At 41.4% G+C, this 21,642-nt stretch overlaps 1 protein-coding gene across 5 annotated transcripts in view; it reads left to right on the top strand.

Moving 5' to 3' along the window:
- Positions 1–21,642, top strand: part of NLGN4X (neuroligin 4 X-linked) — a 346,508-nt gene that overhangs the window by 43,705 nt on the left and 281,161 nt on the right. The window lies entirely within an intron of this gene.

Genomic DNA, 21,642 nt, shown 5'->3' with positions numbered 1-21,642 from the left:
TTTAAGTCAGATACTTGCTTAAAAATCAGTTAATTAACTGAGAGTGAATAATTGTCACTTACTATTTTACATTTGAAATATTAGGTTATAGTTTAAACATTTTACTTAAAGTACAACTGGAATACTGGGCACATTTTGCTAACGCTCAGTGTTTTCAGATGTTTTTAAAATCATCACCATTTCTATGGTTAAGTCTTAGAACAACTCTCTGAAATAATGTGGCATTAACCATCTGAGAAAATAATTAAAAGAGATAAAATAGTAGCACATGAGTTGGGATTCCTTGACTATCCAACCAGAACATTACTGATGTTAGGAAACATTCTATTTAATCTAATTATCCTTCAAAGCAAGTGGACCTTTGATGTGATCTTCAACAGCAATGCCATCTTGTTTTTGTGTAGTTGAAGATCAGTTCATTGATCTTATGTCTCAGGAAGAAATTGCAGTATTTATTTATTTTTCTTTTTTCTTTCTGTCCTTTTTTTTTTTTTTTTTTTTTTTTGAGACAGAGTCTTGCTCTGTCACCCAGGCTGGAGTGCAGTGGCGTGATCTTGGCTCACTGTAAGCTCTGCCTCCCAGGTTCATGCATATTTCCTGCCACAGCCTCCCAAGTAGCTGGGACTACAGGCGCCCACCAACACGCCTGGCTAATTTTTGTATTTTTAGTAGAGACGGGGTTTCACCGTGTTAGCCAGGATGGTCTCGATCTCCTGATCTCATGATCTGCCCACCTCAGCCTCCCAAAGTGTTGGGATTACAGGCGTGAGCCACAACGCCCGTCCAGTATTTCTTTTCTTGGTGTTTAAAAGGTTAAACTGCTTTGGAAAGAAATTTCAAAATGATTTGGCTTTTCAAGGCTTAGAAAGCAAACTCCAGCTCTAATAGTATATGCTTTTTTTCTACAAATGTTTTCCTCTAGATGCTTATAGAGAATTGTTTCAATTGATTTCTTTCTGATGTCTTCTATATTTGGAAATGCAGTCGTTCACATCTAATGGACACTTTCTAGCAGCCGTGTTTCATCCCTGCTGTATACTTCTTAACTAGGATTCCAGAAGGATCAGTCACATTTGTTTTTCCTTATTTTCCACTCCTTCCCCAACATGTTCATGTTCTCAGCTGTAACACATAATCACAAACAATGGTTTGAAGAACACCCATTAATAAACATGGTTCTGGAGGCCACTTTCTGAAATGGACCTGGTGGAGCTACAATCGATGTGTCAGAGTCTATCTCCTTGTCTTTTTCCCCCTTGGAGGCTACCCGCATTCCTTAGCTGTTGCGGCAGGCACATCTCCCTCTCTGACTCCGACCCTCCTGCCTCCCTCTTATAAGTGCCCTTGTCATGCCACTGGGCTCGCCCAGCTAACCCGGGACCATCTCTTCATCTCAGCATCCTTAACTTAATCACATCTGCAAAGTCCCTTTGCCGTGAAAGGTCACATATTCACAGACTCTGGGGATTAAGATGTGGACAGCTTTGGGGACAGTGCATTATTCAGCCTCAGGATGCTGTGATTGTATGATTGATGCATGTCAGGGGTCATCTCATCAGGCCTCTGCAACATCTTTCTGCCTCTTGACACCTTTCCTGGGATGCCTTCATCAACGTCTTTGACAACACTCTTGTTTTCCTTTTTTCTCCCTGATGGCTGCTTTTCTCTTTGTTTTCCTTCTTCCCTTGTCTCTTTCCCTCCTCCTTGCTCCATCTCCCTTGGGAATCCGATTGTACATTGTATACTTGATGGAAGGTATGTTAGGAATATTATCAAGTGTGTGACCAAAGACTGATGACCAGTGAAATGGTCTTGGGTGATTTGGCCCTAAGTTCCCTTTTCTATCCCAATTCATGACATCTGTCTACATACCCTGTGTCTCAGTCATGTTGAAGGACACAGAACCTTTTGATACCAGCAGTGTTCAGCCATAGACCTCCGTGTCACTGTTATTGCTATCTTCCTCCCTTCCTGACTTTTCTCCCTGCAGTGGATGTCTTCATGATTCCGCATTCACCTGAAGGTCATTTCTCAAGGGAGCCTTCCATGACCTGCTCCCCCTCTATAATCATGTATCCAAAGGAGTACCTCCATTATAACCCTCTTTCCTCTCTTGTTAATTTAAATGTCTTACTTCTCTACCAGACTAAAAATTCCCCTGAATACAGGAAATATCTTACGTTATTGTAGTCACCACTCCATCTAATGCAGTGCCCCACTGCTATGGTTTGAATATCCCCTCCAAAACATATGTTGAAACTTAATTCTCAGTGTGGCAGTATCAAGAGGTGGGCCTTTAAGAGGTGATTGGATAAAGGATTAATGGATTAATGTGTAAAAGGATTAATTGGTTAAGAAGAAGAAGAGAGACCTGAGGTAGCCCTGAGCCCTCTGGCTATGTGATAACGTGGGCCACCTCAGGAATCAGCAGAGAGTACCTATTAGCAAGAACCTTCTCACCAGATGCAGCCTCTTGACCTTGGACTTCTCAGTCCCCAGAACTTTAAGAAATAAATTCCTTTTCTTTATAAATTACTCAGTTTCAGATGTTCTCTTATAAGCAGTGGGAAACAGGACTACTAAGACACACAGTCAAAAATTATTTATTAGATTAATGATATTACCATAAAATCATAGTAGTTAAATCTATGTTTAGAGATAGTTTCACTCCTTTTTGGTTTATCACTTTTAAATCTATGTATTCATGTTAGTTCCATGGTGTGAATGTCTGTGTGCATAGGTACAATTATAGTGTAATAGATTACTAAGTCATGAAACACTTGAGGGTTCTTTGTACCACCACTAAAATTTATTTACATCCATACACAACACTTGTCAAAAGAGGTAGAGAATTTCAGATGCCCTGAACTATCCTCATGCCCCACAGGCCTACCCTCATATTTCTGATAGCAGCTGATATACCAGGGAGACTGAAAATTAAGTTCCATCCTAAGCACAGAGACTTAGAGTTGCTGTCATTTAGAGTGAGAGAGAAGCAAGATATTGGTGCCTCCGAATGCAATATTGTTTTTCCCCAAAGAATGCTTTATCTTCACTTTACTTAAAGAAAAAAGCAGGGCAGGGCAGTGGAAATGAACTGATAACCTTGTCTGTGGATATAACTCTGCTCCAGGGAAGATACTAAAGGGTAATACTTTGAAAATAACATCAAGAAATGAAAGTTAACATAAAAAAAGAAAAGCACTGTCAGTACTTTAGGCTTTCCAAAGTCCTGTGGAGAGTGGCTTAACTGGAGTTAATGGCAACTCCCAGACATTTTTTTCTTAGTACAGTTCTGCCACTACTTTCTACGTTTATAAACAATGAACAGATGCATTCAGTGCTAGTTACCTAGAATCAACTCTCATACCCAGCATTACACTTGAACGTTGAATGTTGTATTAGTTTGTTCTTGCATTGCTATAAGAAAATACCTGAGGCTGGGTAATTTATAAAGGAAAGAGGTTTAATTGGTTCATGGTTCTGCAGGATGTACAGGAAGCATGGTGGCTTTTGCTTCTGTAGAGTCCTCAGGGAACTTAGAATCTTGGCAGAAGGTAAAGGGGGAGCGAGCTTTCTCACATGGCTGGAGCAGGAGGAAGAGAGAAAGAGGGGCAAGGTGCTGCACACTTTTAAACAAACAGATCTCGGCCGGGCGCGGTGGCTCAAGCCTGTAATCCCAGCACTTTGGGAGGCTGAGACGGGCGGATCACGAGGTCAGGAGATCGAGACCATCCTGGCTAACATGGTGAAACCCTGTCTCTACTAAAAAAAAAATACAAAAAACTAGCCGGGCGAGGTGGCGGGCGCCTGTAGTCCCAGCTACTCGGGAGGCTGAGGCAGGAGAATGGCGTGAACCCAGGGGGGCGGAGCTTGCAGTGAGCCGAGATCGCGCCACTGCACTCCAGCCTGGGGCACAGAGCAAGACTACGTCTCAAAAAAAAAAAAAAACAAAAAAAAACAAAAAAAACCCAAACAAACAGATCTCATGAGAACTCTTCACTATATGGTACCAAAGGGGCCGATGCTAAACCATTCATGAGAACTCCGTCCCCATCATCCAGTCTCCTCCCACCAGGCCCCACCTCCATCACTGGGAGTTACAGTTCAACATGAGATTTGGATAGGGACACATTTTCATCTTAATTTGTATTTTGGTATGGTTTCATAGGAAAGATTTAAGTTGGTGTTCTCTCACGTGGAAATTCACTTAGAGCTTTTACTTGCTTGTTACTTGTTTTAAATCCTTTCCAACTGAACTGATTTATTAAAGGCATCTGTTTAATTTTCTGTGGCAAAACATGGTAAATGTACTAAAAACTAGAAGAGATCTTACTGCCTTGATATTAGTTTATTACTTGTTTATTAGGTGCCCTGAAAAGATAACTTTAGCACCCACTGCTTGCTAACCATCCTTGTCTTCATCATTAGAAGAAAAGAAGGAGTAAGGAAATGTGCTTATGAAAAAAACAGAAGCTATGGCATCCCACATCATAGCCACATTAAGTCATGAATAGGCCGCCTGCTTCTCTGTCTTCTTTTTGCCAGTGGGTTGCACCCTAGCTTTGGTGGTGTCCTTGTAACTTTACACTTGCCGTCTGGTCTTGAGAGAAGACCACTCTCTCTCTCTAGCGGCTGGACCTGAGAGATTGGGCTTCAGGTGGCAAATGGTCAGACTACTGAGAAAACTGAAAGCAGTGACAGCCATATAATATGGTGTGAACACCTTACGGATCAAACTGGGACAACATGGTCAGCACACACTCATCCATTTCTCAGACCAAGGCACCCCAGAAGCACACCATGAAATTCTGACATTTAGCTTTCCTCCTCTTAGGAATTCCATCAAAATTATATAAGTAGCACTATTCTAAATTTTAACCTACTATCATTTTAAAAAATGACTTATTACTCAAAGCCCCCACACTCATTGAAGCAGGTTGATATGGTAGAAAACGTAGAAAACTCTAGCCCTTTGCAACTGGAGTGATCTTGATGCTAACACAATATGACCCAAAACTTTGTCCTTTCTTCTTGGCTATATGAATATTTTCTAACTTTTGTGAACAAAATATGCCTCATTTTCCTCATGATGGTGTTTCAAAATGAGTTGATGGGTGTTTTTCAGTTATTAGTGGATAGGAGCTCTCTTAGCTCAGTCCTTCGAAAGTTTGTGTTCGATGTTGTAGTTTTGTAAATTACCTCAATGTATGCATACACACATACTCCCCTACCTAAAAAGATCAATAATTCCTTCCTTCCTGCCTGCCTGCCTTTCTTTTTTTCAGGGTCTTGCTTTGTTGCTCAGGCTGGAGTGTAGTAGTACAATCACAGCTCACTGCAGCTTTGAGCTCCTGGGCTCAAGTAATCTTCCCATCTCACACCTCAGCCTCCCCTGGGACCACAGGCATGCACCACCACACCCAACTGATTTAAAATTTGTTTTTTTAAAGACACAGTCTTCCTATGTTGTTCAGGCTGGTCTCGAACTCCTGGACTCTAGTGATCCTCCCGTCTCGGGCTCCTTGGATTACAGGCATAAACCACCACGCCCAGCTACTTAGTATTTCTAGATTTTACTTTTAGCATAAGTCCATGAAAGAAGTGTATTTCTCATGCTTTGTTGAACTGTGCACATCATGATATTGAAGGATTTGCACGATGGCTATGATGGTGGTTGCCACTGCACTACAATGCTTTTTTTTGAAAACAAATGATGTATTCATTGTTCACTAGAATAGTCATACAGGCATTTGTTGCTTTAGAATTTGGAAACTTCTTTTTATATTCGTGGTTGTATTTCATTCTGCCAGCAGGTTAGGTAGATTCATCCTGTCCCACTTTCCAGTGGTAGAAACAGGTGTGAGGCAGTGAAGTAGTTGTTGGAAAATCACTGTGGTTTGCTTTCCAGGGGTTGTCTTGTCCACTGATTACTAAAGTATCATAACACATGGCGCCTTCCCACAAGGAGTTTAGAGTTTGAAAAGTCAATGTGTTAATGTACATAGGGGTGGGGGACCCACTTCCACTCAAAGCGAACATTGAGTCAGTTATCAGAGCTCAGTGGGTGAACACGACAGCATTTAATTATCCTAAATTACTTTATATAATCTGTATATAGTAACTGCCTTTGTTATGATGCTACCTATCGTTTTTGGAGTCACAAGCTTCGACCTTTGTCTAACTAAAAGGTGGATATCTGCATTTTATATTAGGTGGTCTGGAAGCCATAGTAGTATTAGAGAGCACATAGGGAATGTTTTTGTCCATTTGGGCTGCTGTAAGGAAATACCTTAGACTGTGTAGCTTATAAACAACAGACATTTATTGCTCAATTCTGGAGGCTGGGAGTCCAAGATCAAGGTGCGGCAGATTCAGTGTCTGGTGAGGAACAACATCCTGGTTTGTAGGTGGTACCTTCTCCCTGTATCCTCACTTGGTAGAAGGGGTGAGGGAGCTGAGTTCCCTTTTATGAGGGCACTAATCCCATTCATGAGGCTCCAACATCATGAACTCATCGCCTCCCTAGGACCTCACCTCCTGATACCATCATCTTGGGGATCACAATTTCAACATAGGAATTTGGAGGGACACAAACATTCAGATCATAGCAGGGAGAGAGATGAGACTTGCCCAAATCCATGAAGCCATCTGGATTTTTTCAGTCTCAGTTCTACTTCCATGTTTTAATGTTGAGTTTTGAACTTTATTATTATTATTATTATTTATCCTGGTATTTTCAAAACTTTGTAGAGCTTTCATCATCAATATCAAACCTTTCACATTCAAAGGACATGATTATTTTGTGTGTGTAGTGTGTTGCTATTTGACAAATGAGTACAATTATAAATAAATGTTGACCGTCTTGATATAGGAGAAATAAATGCACGTGTCAAGATATACTATAATCAAAACAATGATGGGGCTGGGCGCAGTGGCTCATGCTTGTAATCCCAGCACTTTGGGATTACACCCGCTGAGGTGGGTGGATCACTTGAGGTCAGGAGTTCGAGACCACCCTGGCCAACATGGTGAAACCCCGTCTCTACTAAAAATATAAAAATTAGCCAGACATGGAGGTGCACTCCTGTAATTCCGGCTACTTGGGAGGCTGAGGCAGGAGAATCACTTGAGTCCAGGAGGCAGAGGTTGCAGTGAGTCAAGATGGTGTCACTGCACTCTAGCCTGGGCAACAGAGCGAGACTGTATCTTAACAAAACAATCAAACAAAAAGCAATGATGGATAGAATAGGATATTATTTAAATGAAAACTGTAAGGGGAGTTGTATGCTCTCAAATATCATTATGCACAGTCTAATATTTTCCCTTTTACTTTGTCACTGTACCTGTTAATTTGCTTCCTTAATTCAGAGTTATGTCTTTGGTTATTAGTTATAATATAGGCTGACAATTATGTAGCGTTTCTTCTGTGCTAGGACCTGTTCCAAGTACTTTTTATATTAACTCATTGGTCTCAACCACTCTACCTGATAGTTACCATTAGTATTAGTTTCCTATCTGTGCTGCAGTAATAAGTTACTGCAGACTTAGTGGCTGCATCCGGCTCTAGAGTTCAGAAGTCCAAAATGAGCCTGAGGAGGCGAAAATCAAGGTATCATCAGGACTCCATTCTTTTTGGAGGCTCAGAAGACAAAAATTTGTCTTCTTGAGGAGAGGACAAATTTCCCTGCCTTTTCCAGATTCTAGAGACTTCCTACTTTCCTCGGCTCATAAGTTCCTTTCTGCACCTTCAGTACCAGTAGATCGAGTCCTTCTCGTTCTGTCATCTTTCTGGTTCTTCCTCTTTTCTTTTTCCCTTTTCTGCTTATAAGGATCCTTGTGATTCTGCAGACCCACTGGATAACCTGGAATCATCTCCCAATTTCGAGGTCTGCTGACTGGGAACCTTAATTCCACCTGCCTCCTTCATTTGAATCCCTTTTCCATGTAAGGTCACACAAAGTCACAAGTTCTGGTATTAACACATGGGCATCGCGGGGTTGGGGGGGGGACCATTATTCTGCAGACCACACAGTTGTTATCTTCATTTTGCAGCCAATAAAGACAAATAGAGTTAAATTACTTACTCAGGGTTGTTGGGCTGCTAAGTGGTAGAGCCAGTTGAAATTAGGAGCTTACACAGGGAAGCTAGGCAGTGTTGTGGTCCAGGGACTTGGCTCCCTAAAGGTTCAATGAAAAATCATGGAGACAAACAGTGACTTTTTACTGTCCACTCAACTGGATTGCACAGAGGGAGAGAGAGACCAGGAACCTGGCTGGCTGGTGAGAAATTCTTACTCTTTTGCAAGCAGCGTGGGTTCCTGAGTTCTCTGCACTGTGGCTTCCAAAAGAGCAGAGCGGCTTTGGTGACCCCGCTCTCTGTGTCGTAACTGTAGGGGCCAAGGCTCTTTACCCCCTAAAATGTTACTGAAAAATCACTGACTAGTCAGACTGATTAACAGGAGAAATGACATACAAACGTATTTGATGCAGATGCACAGGAGCCTTCGGAATGAAGATCCACCCTCCCAATGAGGTCCAGAAGCTTATACACCATCCTGAGGTTACAGAAAGAGTGTGGGCTTGGATCCCGGTAAAACAGGTGATGGGAGGGGGAGGAGAGGAATTCTGTTGAGGAGATTATTAGAACAGAGATTAACTTGTAAATAGTTCTCTTTGAAAATTAAATGATCCTTGGAGACACCCTCGAAAACTGTCTGCTCAGGTGTGGTCTTATCTTGTTTTTGTTTTTTTTTTCTGCAATAGATAATGATATAACAGGAAGGGGTTGAAAAACAATTATTCTCCTTGTGGGAGTCTGTGTCTCAGGCAAATAAAGAAACTTTAGCTTCTTTGGGAGATGGGCAGTGGGGAAGTCCAAGTCAGACAGACCTTGGACTTCTTTCTTCAGCTCAGCCTGTCAAAATGCCATATTTTGGGGTATTGGTTTCTGAGCCTCAGCAGGAGTCATGCATGCAGCTTTGCGGGATTCGGGGCTGGGCCATGGTAGGGCAGATTTTCCCCTGAGATCCTTGTGCATCCAAAATCAAGGTGCCTGTTCGCCTTCAACCTGAAGGAACTGACACAAGGCAATGAGTAGGAAATTAGGGGTAAAAATAATGAAACTGATATGTATATTAAACAACATTTCTCCAAAATACTAAGGTAGTCTGAAGAATTTAGAGTCAGATTTTTTCTGGAAAGAGCAGGCTCCAACTTCCTCAAAATCTAAATTTGTAGGTTTCTCTCCCCAATCCCCCACCCCACCCTGACCCTTGGTGATAATGACGTTTTACCTAAGTTGTCAGAAGAAAGAGACCTGGGATGATTATCCAAACTCAAGACATTTAGGGCATAGTTTGCTCAAGATTCATCAGGAAGTCTTCCAACCATGCTGCAAACACTTTATCTCATCAGGTCTTCACAAATGAGTTTATTGATTCCATAAACTTGTAAATCATATTTCCACAGACAATGGGAACTCTCTCAGTTATGACTTTTGTCTTGAAGACTGTAACTTTTATTTAAAATATTGTTTTGCGGATGCATTTTCTGAACTGAATTAAATTAAGAAGGGACAGATTTAGAGTCAGCAACCATTTCGTTTTATTAATGCTGCCAAATATTTTTAAAAGACTGCTAAGAGGCACAAGAAAATTTAAACCTTAATTAACATTGAGGGGTTTTATTGTTTAGTGTTTTCAGCCCCACTGCCTAGAATACCATAATACTAGAAAGAGACTTAATATCCTGGTCATGAAGAGCGCAGGGTTTAGGGAAAAAATACGTGCACATACATGTCTGTATATTTATACACACACACAAACACACACACGTATATGTATATACACGCGCGCACACCCACACACAGACACAGACGATCAGTGACTTATTGTGATGGTTCAACTAATGATTTTTCAACTTTATGATGGTGTGAAGGCAATACACATTGTAGATGAAAAAAGTCAAACTCTGTACAATATTTAAAGAGCTTTATTCTGAGGTAAATACAAGTGACCAAGGGTTGTGACACAGCCCCAAGAGATCCTGAGAACATGTGCCCAAGGGGATTGAGCGTGATTTTATACATTTTGGAGGGGACAGAATTTACGGGCAGACATTCATCAATACGTCCAAGGTGTCCAGTGGTTTGGTCCAGGAAGGTGGAAGAACTCGAAGCAGGGACTTCTAGGTTATGGGTGGATTCAAAGGTTTTCTAATTGGCAGTTGGTCGAAAGAGTTAAGTTATCTAAAGATGTGGAATCAATAGAAAGGAGTGTCTGGGTTAAGAAAAGGGGTTGTAGTGACCAAGGTCTTATGCAGATAAAGTCTCATAGTTGGCTATCCTTAGAAGCAATAGATGGCAAAAGTTTTCCATTCAGACCCTTGAAAGATGCTAGATGCTCAGCTAATCGCATCAACATCAGCAAAAGACCAGTCAAGGGAAGGGGATTCTCTACAGAATGTAGATTTTCCTTGTAAGAGACAGCTTTGCAGGGCCATTTCAAAATATATCAAAGAAGTATATTTTGTGGTAAAATGCTTTGATTTCTTTTAGAGCCTGTTGTCTACCATGTGAGGCGATACCAGGTCAGGTTGGAATTTGATATATTTTTTTTGCCACCAAGAGTCTGTTTGGTTAGTCTTATTATCTCTGTTTTAATGTTAATGCTGGTCAACTGTGCCTGAGTTTCAAAGGGAGGAGGGTACAATGAGGTATGTCCAATCCCCACATCCCCTCATGGCCTGAACTGGTTTTTCAGGTTTACTTTGGAATGCCCTTGGCAGAGAGGGATTCCATTCAGTGAATTGGGGCCTTAGGGTTTTAATTTTGGTTTATAGCATTCACTAGAAATCCTCCTTCCAGTACCCATACAGTCATTCTAGTTTTCACTTTTAGTACAGGATTCAATAAGTTACATGAGATACTCAGTACTTTATTATAAATTAGGCTTTGTGTTGGATGCTTTTACCCAACTGTAGGCTAAAGTAAGTGTCCTGAGCACATTTGGAGTACACTAGGCTAGCTTTGCTGCTTGGTATGTTAGGTGTATGCAGTGCATTTTTGTCTTATGATATTGTCAACATATCATGGGTTTTTCAGACATAACCACCATTGCCATTCCAGGAACATATGTATGTATGTATGTATGTGTGTGTTTGTGTGTGTGTTTGTGTGTGTATATTATGTGTGTGTGTATGTGTATATATGTGTGTGTGTGTGTGTGTGTGTGTGTGTGTATGCATCAACTCCTTGCACAGGTCTTAGCTTTTCAGAGGCTTGTTTTCTTCTTTGTAAAATGGGAATGGTGGTATTTCTCTCATGGAGTGACATTGTGAAGTAATTTAGAAAACCATGTATTCAACTGGAAACCCTCCTAGCATGTAATCATTGCCTGGAACATAATATCAATTTCTAGGCGACATAAATCCTTTGTTATTTATCACATTTCATAAAAGGAAGGAAGCTACTTTTCTTGAATTCCAAAACACATACGTGCATTGGGAATGAGAATGCACTTAGCAAAATGATCCCTCCAAGACAGTGACAATGTGTTTGCCAAAGGGATTAATTTGACCTATTTTTGCAATACTGTTTTTAACCTGGAAAACAAGAAATTGAGAGGAGGCACCTGGAAGTGCCCACTTCTCCGCAGATCAGCCAACTGGCATCAGTACTTTGGATAAGGATGGTTCATAGGGCAACACAGACTTATTGGTGTCTACATTCATGAAAGATACATACCTGAGTAGCAAATCTTTACCTTTAAATAAGGTAATGTGTGTAGAACATCTTTGAAAGCTTAGACAAATGTAATATAGAATTGATGTTAAAGAAAATTACATCTGCTATCCTGTTTTCTCTTGTCTTTTCTCTGGATGTAAATGTTTTCCACATCTTTGCAACCTTTGTCGGCCTAAGCTCTCCCTCTGGGAAAAACATATAGGATTTGATTTTCTGTATATTTAATCCTAAAATTGGAAAGTTAATCCCACACCATCGTGGAGACAAACTTTTGAGTTTCTATTTGCAAATTTAGGGATATGGAAATTGTCAAATACTGCTGATGTATTTGTATAAGAGACCCAAGGACATGAGAACACCTGTAATTTTGAATATAGTATCTGGTATTGTCCCAAAACAGCTGTAATGCGTTGTTCTACTTTGAGAGGCGACTCTATTTAATAGTAGTTTGTCTTCAATACATTTCAAAGTCAGCTTTGTATTTCTTGCCTTATGGAGATGAAGGAAAGTAAGCAGTGCATCTAGTTAGATATATGGGTTCTTTTTTTTCACCCATGGTTCCTTTGAATTTCACCATTTCACAAGTGATTGTGGATGGGAACATGCTAATGGTTATGGTGACTGTATTCACTCTTTCTTTGCTTTCATTTTTTAAAAAATTGAGACAGGGTCTCACTCTGTCACCCTGGCTGGAGTACAGTGGTGCCATCTCAGCTCACTGCAGCCTTGACCTCTTGGGCTCAAGCGATCCTCCCACCTCAGCCTCCTGAGTAGCCGGGACTACACATATACAGGCGTGTTTGTATATTTTTTAGTGATGGGGTTTCACCATGTTGCTCAGCCTGGTCTAGAACTCCTGGGCTCAAGCAATCTGCCCACCTCGGCCTCCCGAAGTGCCAGGACTACAGGTGTAAGCCACCTCGCCCAGCCTTGCTTTGAGTTTTGGGGGTAGTGTACTTCGGTGTTATCACATCTAGTAGAATATTAGCATATTCATTGACTTTAGTTAGAGCTTAGTGGGAGCCCCATAACAATCAGTTACCTCACCTGTTCTCTAAAGGGATAAATGAGATTTTTTGCTTCATTTTCAGATTAGAGACTCTTGGCCAGAGTAGGAGCCCTAGAGGCCACACTGAGCCCTTCAGAAGAATGACGAACAGGAGAGTCACTGCTTGTGGTCTTGAGATAATTGGATGACAAACATAGAGGAAAGTGAGAGAGTTAATTGAGGAAAGTCTAGAACTATAGGTTGTCAAATGTATCCCATGTCTTAACCCTCACTTCTTGTTCCATCTTACTTTTCTATGTAAGTTTTCACTTCTAGTTCTATTTATTACTTAAAAATTGTGTTAATCACTGGTATTAGCAGCATCTTTGCCAGATAAAAAGGAAAAGCAAAAACAAATGCTATATGATGATATGTGGGAGAAAAGAATGTAATAGTACTTGAGAAATATTGAAACTGCTTATATACTACATGGCGTTGGGTAGTGTTTAATAAAATGATTATATTTCATAGACAGCATTTTTTCTACTTTGAGGCAGAAATATCGAGATAATTTTATACCATACTCATCCTTTCTCCTAACCATATCATTTAAAAAAATTCAGGTTAGAATTTGAGTGATTGTATTGCTGCTATGCTGTTTTTCTCAGAGGAAAAATCATAGCAAATCATTTCAAAGACATGATGGAGAACATGATATTTCTCTATATCTAGGTTGGATTGAATGTTGTATTAGCCAAGGGAGAACTTCCTCTTCACCCACTGGAGGGTCGTGGAAAATCATGTCACAAAAGGAAGATTAATAGGAGAAAGCAATACATAGTTATTAAGTTGTAGATTTGTGTAACACAGGAGCCTTCAGAATGAGGACAGAATGAGTACACAAAGATACAGGGGAGACTGTCCAATTTTTTTTTTTTTGATTTCAACTTTTATTTTAGATTCGGGGGTACATGTGCAGGTTTGCTACATGGGAATATTGCATGATGCTGAGGTATAGGGTACAATTGATCCCAATCAGTGGTGGTAAGCATGGTGACCACCAGCTAGTTTTTCAGTCCTCACCCTACTCCCTTCCCATTCTAGTAGTCCCCTGTGCCTATTGTTCCCATCTTTATTTCCATGTTTTCTCAAGCTCCCACTTATAAATGAAAACATGCAATATGTGGTTTTCTGTTTTTATGTTAATTCACTTAGGATAATGGCCTCCAGCCGTATTCATGTTTCTGCAAAGGACCTGATTTTGTTCTTTTTCATGATTGCATAGTATTCCGCAGTGCATATGTGAAGACCACATTTTAGTAGAGATCACATTTTCTTTCTTTATTCCACCCACCACTGATGGGCATCTAGGTTGATTCCATGTCTGTCTTTGGTATTGTGAATAGTACTGCAGTGAACATACAAATGCATGTGTCTTTTTTATAGAACAGTTTATTTTCCTTTGGATATATACCCAGTAACGGGATTGTTGGGTCAAATGGTAGTTTTATTTTATTTAAGTCCTTTGAGAAATCTCCAAACTACTTTGCACAGTGGCTGAACTGATTTACAGTCTCACCAAGAATGTATAAGTGTTCCTTTTTCTCTGCAAACTCACTGGCATCTGTTATTTTTTTGACTATTAAATAATGGTAATTCTGACTGATGTGAGATGGTTTCTCATTGTGGTTTTGATTTACATTTCCCTAGTGATCAGTGATGTGGAGTATTTTTCAGATGTTTATTGATTGCTTATATGCCCTCTTTTGAGAAGTGTGTGTTCATGTTCTTGGCACAGTTTTTGTTTTGTTTTTGAGACAGAGTCTAGCTCTGTTGCCCAGGCTGGAGTGCAGTGGCACGATCTCGGCTCACTGCAACCTCCACCTCCTGGTTTCAAGCAATTCTTCTGCCTCAGCCTCCTAAATAGGTGGTATTACAGGCGCCCACCACCACGCCTGGCTAATTTTTTTGTATTTTTTTTTAGTAGAGACAGGGTTTCACCATATTGGCCAGGCTAGTTTCGAACTCCTGACCTCAAGTGATCTGCCCGCCTTGGCCTCCCAAAGTGCTAGGATTATAGGCGTGAGGGACCGCTCCCAGCCCTTGGCACAGTTTTTAATGGGGTTATTTGGAAACTCAGTTTTTATGCTAAGGTTCAACAAACTATGGACAGCCCAGTAGAAATAGGGTTGGACAAAAAGGGCCTGATCTAAAGCTAGTGGACTGAGTGGGGAAACCCAGCCAGGCCTGTCTGTCTAGATTCTTCTTGGCCTGTCTGAGCAGCGTTCCTTCTGGGTGTCAGGTAGGACCCTCTCTGGAATGGGGGGGTCTTAGGACCTATAGTCAAAAAGGCAGGTCAGAGGATTTCTTTATGGCCAATGTTTACAGAAAGGCAGGAGAAAGTTGAGGTCATCTTTTTTTGGTTTCATGGGTGCTTTGTGGGGAAGGGGTCTGGTTTGTATGACTTGCCTTAGGGAGGAGGGATTCCAGTTCCTATGGCCAGTCTCCGGGGAGAATGGAATTGAGAGACAGCAGGTCAGGGGAGGGTCAGAGAAAAACCTTTTGCCTCAGGCTGCTGAAGCCTTCATTTTGTGGTATCATTCTCTGAGCCCCAACAACACACATTTTTTTAACTTCGTACAAAACTCTTCGGTCAGTTGAGCCTAGAATACAGGTTTCTACGCTGTGTGGCCAAAGTACGGTCCTTCCCTCCTCTCCACAGGAAGCAGATGAAATTTATTTTGGAGGAAGTTAACTCAGAGCAGAAGGACCCAGAGATATCAGAGAGTGGAGTGGGGGCGAGAGCCCAGACTCTGTATCTGTCCTGAGAAAGTTAGGACATAACGACCCAGAGACATCAGAGAGTGGAGTGGGGGTGAGGGCCCAGGCTTCATGTCTGTAAGGGAATTGTCTAAACTGTGCATACTCACAGCCATCAGCTTTCTTGTCCTTCCTTCCAAGTTGAAAGTCGCTGGACTCCTTCAAATCCATCCTGGAGGATCCCTTTCTTGGTAAACTGAACTGGCAGAGAAAAGTATTCCATAACTGGCATATGGAGGCCATTTGGGCCTATTACTTATTTACTGTACAATATGTTCACCTGCTGAGGAAGAACTCCTGGCTATTCACTTAGACCTGATTCTTAAGTGAGAAAAGACAGTCTTTCATCCTAGATGTTTTCGAGAAGCTTTCAATAAGAAATTCTTTTTAAAAATTGAAAAAAGAATCATCTGGAGGTAGCACACACAACACCAACCAAGAGAACAGAGACAAAATTTCTAATCTGTAACTCGTAGGAGATATGATGAAAGAGTGACTCATAAAAAACATGGGAATTCTATTAAAATGTGACGTATTAGGCAAATTAAATACTCATATTGGAGAATGATTATGAGGATATCTCCAATGGACAAAACTTCAATGAGAGAGAGATAGCAAAATGGAAAGGAATGAATATGGAGACTCTAGGAAACTGACATTCAAGGAGTATTTTCAGGAAGGATGACATAGAATACAAATAAGCAAAAGTGACTTATGAATAATTTTTAAAATAATCCCAGCGTTGAGGGATCTACACTTCCAGGCTTATGAAACAACACTCAGGGCTCACCATAGTGAATGAATTGAAACTCCAAACTCCAAAAGCACATTGCGAGGTTTCAGAAGAACAAATGTATAGGGAAGATCCTAAGAGCTTGGAGGTGGTATTAATCTGTTCTTGCATTGATATAAAGAAATACCTGAGACTGGGTAATTTACAAAGAAAAGAGGTTTAATTGGCTCATGGTTCTGCAGGCTGTATAGGAAGCATGGCAGCTCCTGGGGAGGCCTCAGGAACGTGTCAATCATGGCAGAAGGTGAAGGGGAAACAGGCACATCTTATGTGGCTGGAGCATGAGGAAGAGAGAGAGAGGACGTGCTACACCCTTTCAAATCACCAGGTCTCCTGAGAACTCACTCACTACACTGTACCAAGGGGGATGTACAGTACCATTCAAGAGAACTCTGCTCCCCATGATGCCATCACCTCCCACCAGGCCCCATCTCCAACGCTGGGGATTACAATGCAATATAAGATTTGAGCAGGGACACAGATCCAAACCATATCAGAGGCAAAAAAAGAAAAAAAAACTTATTAAGAATCAAGAATTTATAATGTCATAGAATGCTTCATGTTTTCACTGAACGTTAAAAGATAGAAACTTTCATAATTCTAAGAAAAAATAATTTACTATGTAGAACTCTTGGAGCAAACTGTCCGTGGGTAGGCAGAGTCAAGGCATTTACGCTGATGCAGCTTTTCAGAAAATTTACCTTTTGTGCACCCTTTCTTGGAAAGCTGTGCGATTATGTGTTCCTTCCAACAGTGGAATAAATGACAAATAGAAAGATGGGGAATCCAAGAAACAGTGGCCTTCACAGAAGAGAGCTGAAAGAATGCAGGTCTCAGATTAATGCCCAGAGCAGTCTGGGAAAGCTGGAATCCTAGAGTGAGACTTCAAGGAGAAAGTACATAATAGAAAAGGAAATGAGCCATTTGACCATGTGGAAATAGTACTTGAGATGGGCTTTAGTTCCCTTGGAACATTCAGAAAAGTTGAACAATAGACACACAGAAAAGCATGAAATGAAAATGTGAAGGAGTTGTTGTCTCCAGATAAAACAGGAGGCAACTCAGTGAAGGAGATTTAATTGGGGTAGAATGCTTCATTCAGGAGTGATTATTAATTGCACAGTTACAATAAAGTTAAAGAGAGAAGGCTGGGTGCAGTGGCTCATGCCTGTAATCCCAGCACTCTGGGAGGCCAAGAGAGGCAGATCTCCTGAGCCCAAGAGTTCGAGACCAGCCTGGGCAATGTGGTGAAATCCCACCTCTACAAAAAATACAAAAATTAGCTGGACATGGTGGTGCGTAGTAGTCCCAGTTACTGCAGAGGCTGAGGTGGGAAGATCGCTGGAGCCTGGGAGGTTGGGGCTGCAGTGAGTTATGATTGCACCATTGCACTCCAGCCTGGGCAACAGAGCAAGACCCTGTCTCAAAAGAAGAAAAAAAGAAGGCAGAAGAGGCAAATAGAGTGGTGGTTGCCCATTGATAACTTATAGGTAATATCTAAAAATAATGTATCCAAAATAGCATAAACTATTACTTAGAAATATCATGGAGCATATATTTGGAGAGAAGAAGCTAAGAAATCTGAAAGCATTTGCTTTCTAAAGTGAGTGTGGTCATGGGATGTTGTATGTTGGGCAAGAAAGTGCTGTTTGTTGTGCAAATCACACTTGTAGTAGTTTGACCTTTAAAACTTCATGCATGCCTTTATTGAAACAAAATTTTTTCAAAAGAAAAATGATAAGGCCAAGATTGAATGGTATGTGAATGCGAATGTGACGGTTAAAAGCATGATTTCTCAAATGTACCTGCCCATTGGAATCACCTGGAGAATGTAATAGGTATCAGTGCCTGTGCTGTGGTCCTCCAGAGATTCTGACTTGCTTGGTCTGCAATGCAGACTGGGCAGTGAGATTTTTCAGTTCTCCTTAGGGATTGTAAGATACAGCAGAGTTTAGGAAGCATGGATCTAGGTAGCTCAGATTCTTACTTGAATTTAAAAATCTCTAGCTGGGTGAAGTGGCTCATGCCTGCAATCCCAGCACTTTGTGCTGGGCTGAGGTGGGAGGATTGCTTGAACCCAAGAGTTCCAGACCAGCCTGGGCAACATAGTGAAACCCTGTCACTACAAAAAAAGAAAAAAAAAATTAGCCAGGTGTGATGGTGCATGCCTGTGTTCCCAGCTATTCAGGAGACTGAGGTGGGAGGATCGCTTGAGCCCTGGAGGTCAAGGCTGCAGTGAGCTGAAATTATACCACTGCACTCAAGCCTGGGCAACAGAGTGAGACCCTGTCTAAAAAAAAAAAAATCTTGTGTAGTGTTCTCTTCACCAAGGCACAGTTGTTTCAGTAATAAACTACTACTAATATGACGATTTAGATTGAGCCAAATTCACCACTCAGCCATTTCTTTGTTGTCTGATATGCTCTTTATAGAAAGGCTTTAATTGCTTGAAAATGACCTAATGCTTCTCCCAAGCTTTCCATTTTTTTTTTCCCTTTCTTAACTGAAGTCACAGAATGTTCTCCTGTGTGGAATGCTTTGTCTATCCTACGGGAAGCCAATTGTGCATGGCTCATGGCACCATTCTGGCTTAATTGTTCCAGTTCCTCCTGTTTCTCCGACCACACATGAGGTTGAATTAAATATAATTTTCTCAGTTTGCATTTCCCAGGCAGTCGTCCTAAGTGGCTTCTTGGAGGAGCTCTGTGCATTCCACTGGTCTAATTCTGTGACGCCCTTTAACTCGAGGGCCAAGGACATAATTACCAGCTCTAGAAATTCGTTCCGTGGTCAAGGATGCTTGTGCAGAGGCCAGATTTTCTTTCATTATAATCTGGCCTTTCCCAAGCTTCAAAAGTGAAGAGGATTGAGTTCCTACCAAAGAGCATTGGCGCCTAGGAAGTGAATGCTTTCTCTATCTTTTGCAGCTAGTGTGGTCTACATTTCTTCAGTGTACCTTCTGCCTGGTAAATGTCAGATGATTTGTTGACCATCCTCAGGGTGTAGTTCTTTGTGTTATTAAATGAGAACCCAGTGGCTTAGAAAGCATTGGCTTTTGAGGAGTCATTTTTATCCTAGGCGACAACTCAAATCCATGCAGTGCTGATATTTACAGCTGGGAGGTGACATGGTCTTATCTTTCGGTCTGTTGCTCAAATTACTGATTTCAGTAGGACCTATTCACTGGCTTCCTTCTGTCTTGGGGATGCCTTTGATCTGTCTTGCCTTGTGGGACTCTCCCTCTGACCTGGAATAGCAGTCTATTTCCACAAGAAGGGACCCTCTGAGAGAGGACAGTCTTCATACCGCCTCTTCCGCTTTTCCTTTATCTTTTATGGGTTTTGGCTTTATAACTTTACTCTTAGAATGTCCTTAAAGCTAATGATTTTTTAATGTTCTCTAGTGTGTTACTAAAGGCTCTTCATCTACTTGAAAGACTGGGGCAGGAAGATCGCTTGAGTCCAAAAGGTCGAGGCCACAGTGAGTTGTGATCCTGCCACTGTATTCCAGCCTGGGTGACAGAGCAAGACCCTGTCTCAAAAAAATAAAAAGGACAGGTGCAGTGGCTCATGCCTGTAATCCCCAGCACTTTGGGAGGCTGAGGCAGGAGGATTGCTTGAGGCCAGAGTTCTAGACCAGCCTGCAACATAGAGAGACCCATCTCTTCAGAAAATAAAAAAAATAGCTCGACATGATGGCACACGCCTGTAGTCCCAGCTTCTTGTGGGGCTTGAGACCAGCAGGAGGATTGCTAGAGCCTAGGAATTCCAGGATGCAGTGAGCAATATGTATGTGTTAATACATAGTGAAACCAGTTATTGGAGAATTAGTATGTGTCCTCCCACAAATTCAGTATGTTTTCCTAATTGTCCAATTAATTCAAAGGGCCTAAACATAATAGATGCAAATTATTTTATGTTTTTTGTTTAAAAACATTTTTGACTGAATCAGTGTATGACGCTTTAGTATTTGAACTTGCGAACAGAACTTAGTCAATATAACACCCGCCTTGTTGATAGATTTCCATGGAGGGAATGTTCGCCAGATGATAATTTAGCCTGAAGATGTTATAGATGTGGACAGTCACACCCTCTAAGTTACACAGTCCGGGGTGGGCCAATTGAAAAGAACATGCAGGAACACAGGCTTGTTAAGGGATAATTAAATGTGGGGGAAATAGAACAGTCATGGCAGAGCATTTAATAGGGTTTAATTGGGTTACGAAGAATAGGCCGGAGTGAAAGAGAATAGCTCTTAATAGGAGGTCTAGAAGTAGCCAAGGAAAGCATTAATTGCAGAAAATCTGTGACATCTGATTACCGTAGTGAAAGAAAGATCCACCTTTAAAAATCCTATCTATACAGAAAGAAGTGATAGGGAGAAGGAAATCTTCCCATGGACATATTTAAGAAAAACAGTGGGAAGGTTTGAGATTTCAAAGGGCCATGGTTCAGGTTATAATTCAAAAAAGAGGCAAATGATAGTCTTACTCTGCTTGAGTTTCAGGAATGGGGAGGATTTTGCCACTTGTGAAATAATTTTGGAGCTTCTATAACCTTGATCCTTTCATCCTATTTTTTCTTGGACTTGGGATGTGGGGAGTGAGTGGATAAGATGGGGATGGAGAAGAAGCAGGGTTTGAGATGCTTCTTTTGATTCTGTTCATTCCTGGAATTCTTCTCCATGGGCCTTAAAGAGAAGAGACTTCTTCCCGGTGCAGGACATCCAGTGGCCAATTAATGAAACTTTATTTCCTCAGATAGGTTCCCTTCCTCCATTAATTTCTGGGATTTTAGATGAAAACTTACTTGGACCATGGTTTTCTATGTGTTTGTGAATGGAAGGGCATGTTTGTCTTTGACCTTCCTTTAGTTTCACGTCTTAGTCTTGATATTTAAGTAGCTTTGGTTCAGACAGAGAAGGACCATGCGTGCAGTTGCTGGGATTGCTCTCTCGGTTGGAGGTTCCCTGGTCCTGGGAAAGATCTCCCTGCCCTATGCAAGTGGCATAGATGTTTAATTTTTTAGATGAGAGAAGCACTGGAGTCTTTTATTCATTACTTGTGTGCATAGCTGTGGCCTCTAAGGAAGCTCAGCTAAAGTGGTCTCGGGTTCCACCAAAGGCCACCGGGGAGAGATGGCCAAGAAGACAGGAAGAAGTATCTCACCTGGGAGGGTGTGGCAAGAGCTAGGCAAGACCTCATGGTTGAGATATTTGCCCTTCCTTCCTTCCTCCCTCCCTCTCTCCCTCCCTCCCTCCCTTCCTTCCTTCCTTCCTTCCTTCCTTCCTTCCTTC

This window comes from Theropithecus gelada, chromosome X (genome assembly GCF_003255815.1).
Source record: "Theropithecus gelada isolate Dixy chromosome X, Tgel_1.0, whole genome shotgun sequence".
In the NCBI taxonomy this organism is placed as follows: Eukaryota; Metazoa; Chordata; class Mammalia; order Primates; family Cercopithecidae; genus Theropithecus; species Theropithecus gelada.
Note: the sequence above shows the minus strand (reverse complement) of the source record. Positions and strands in the feature narration are given on the sequence as shown.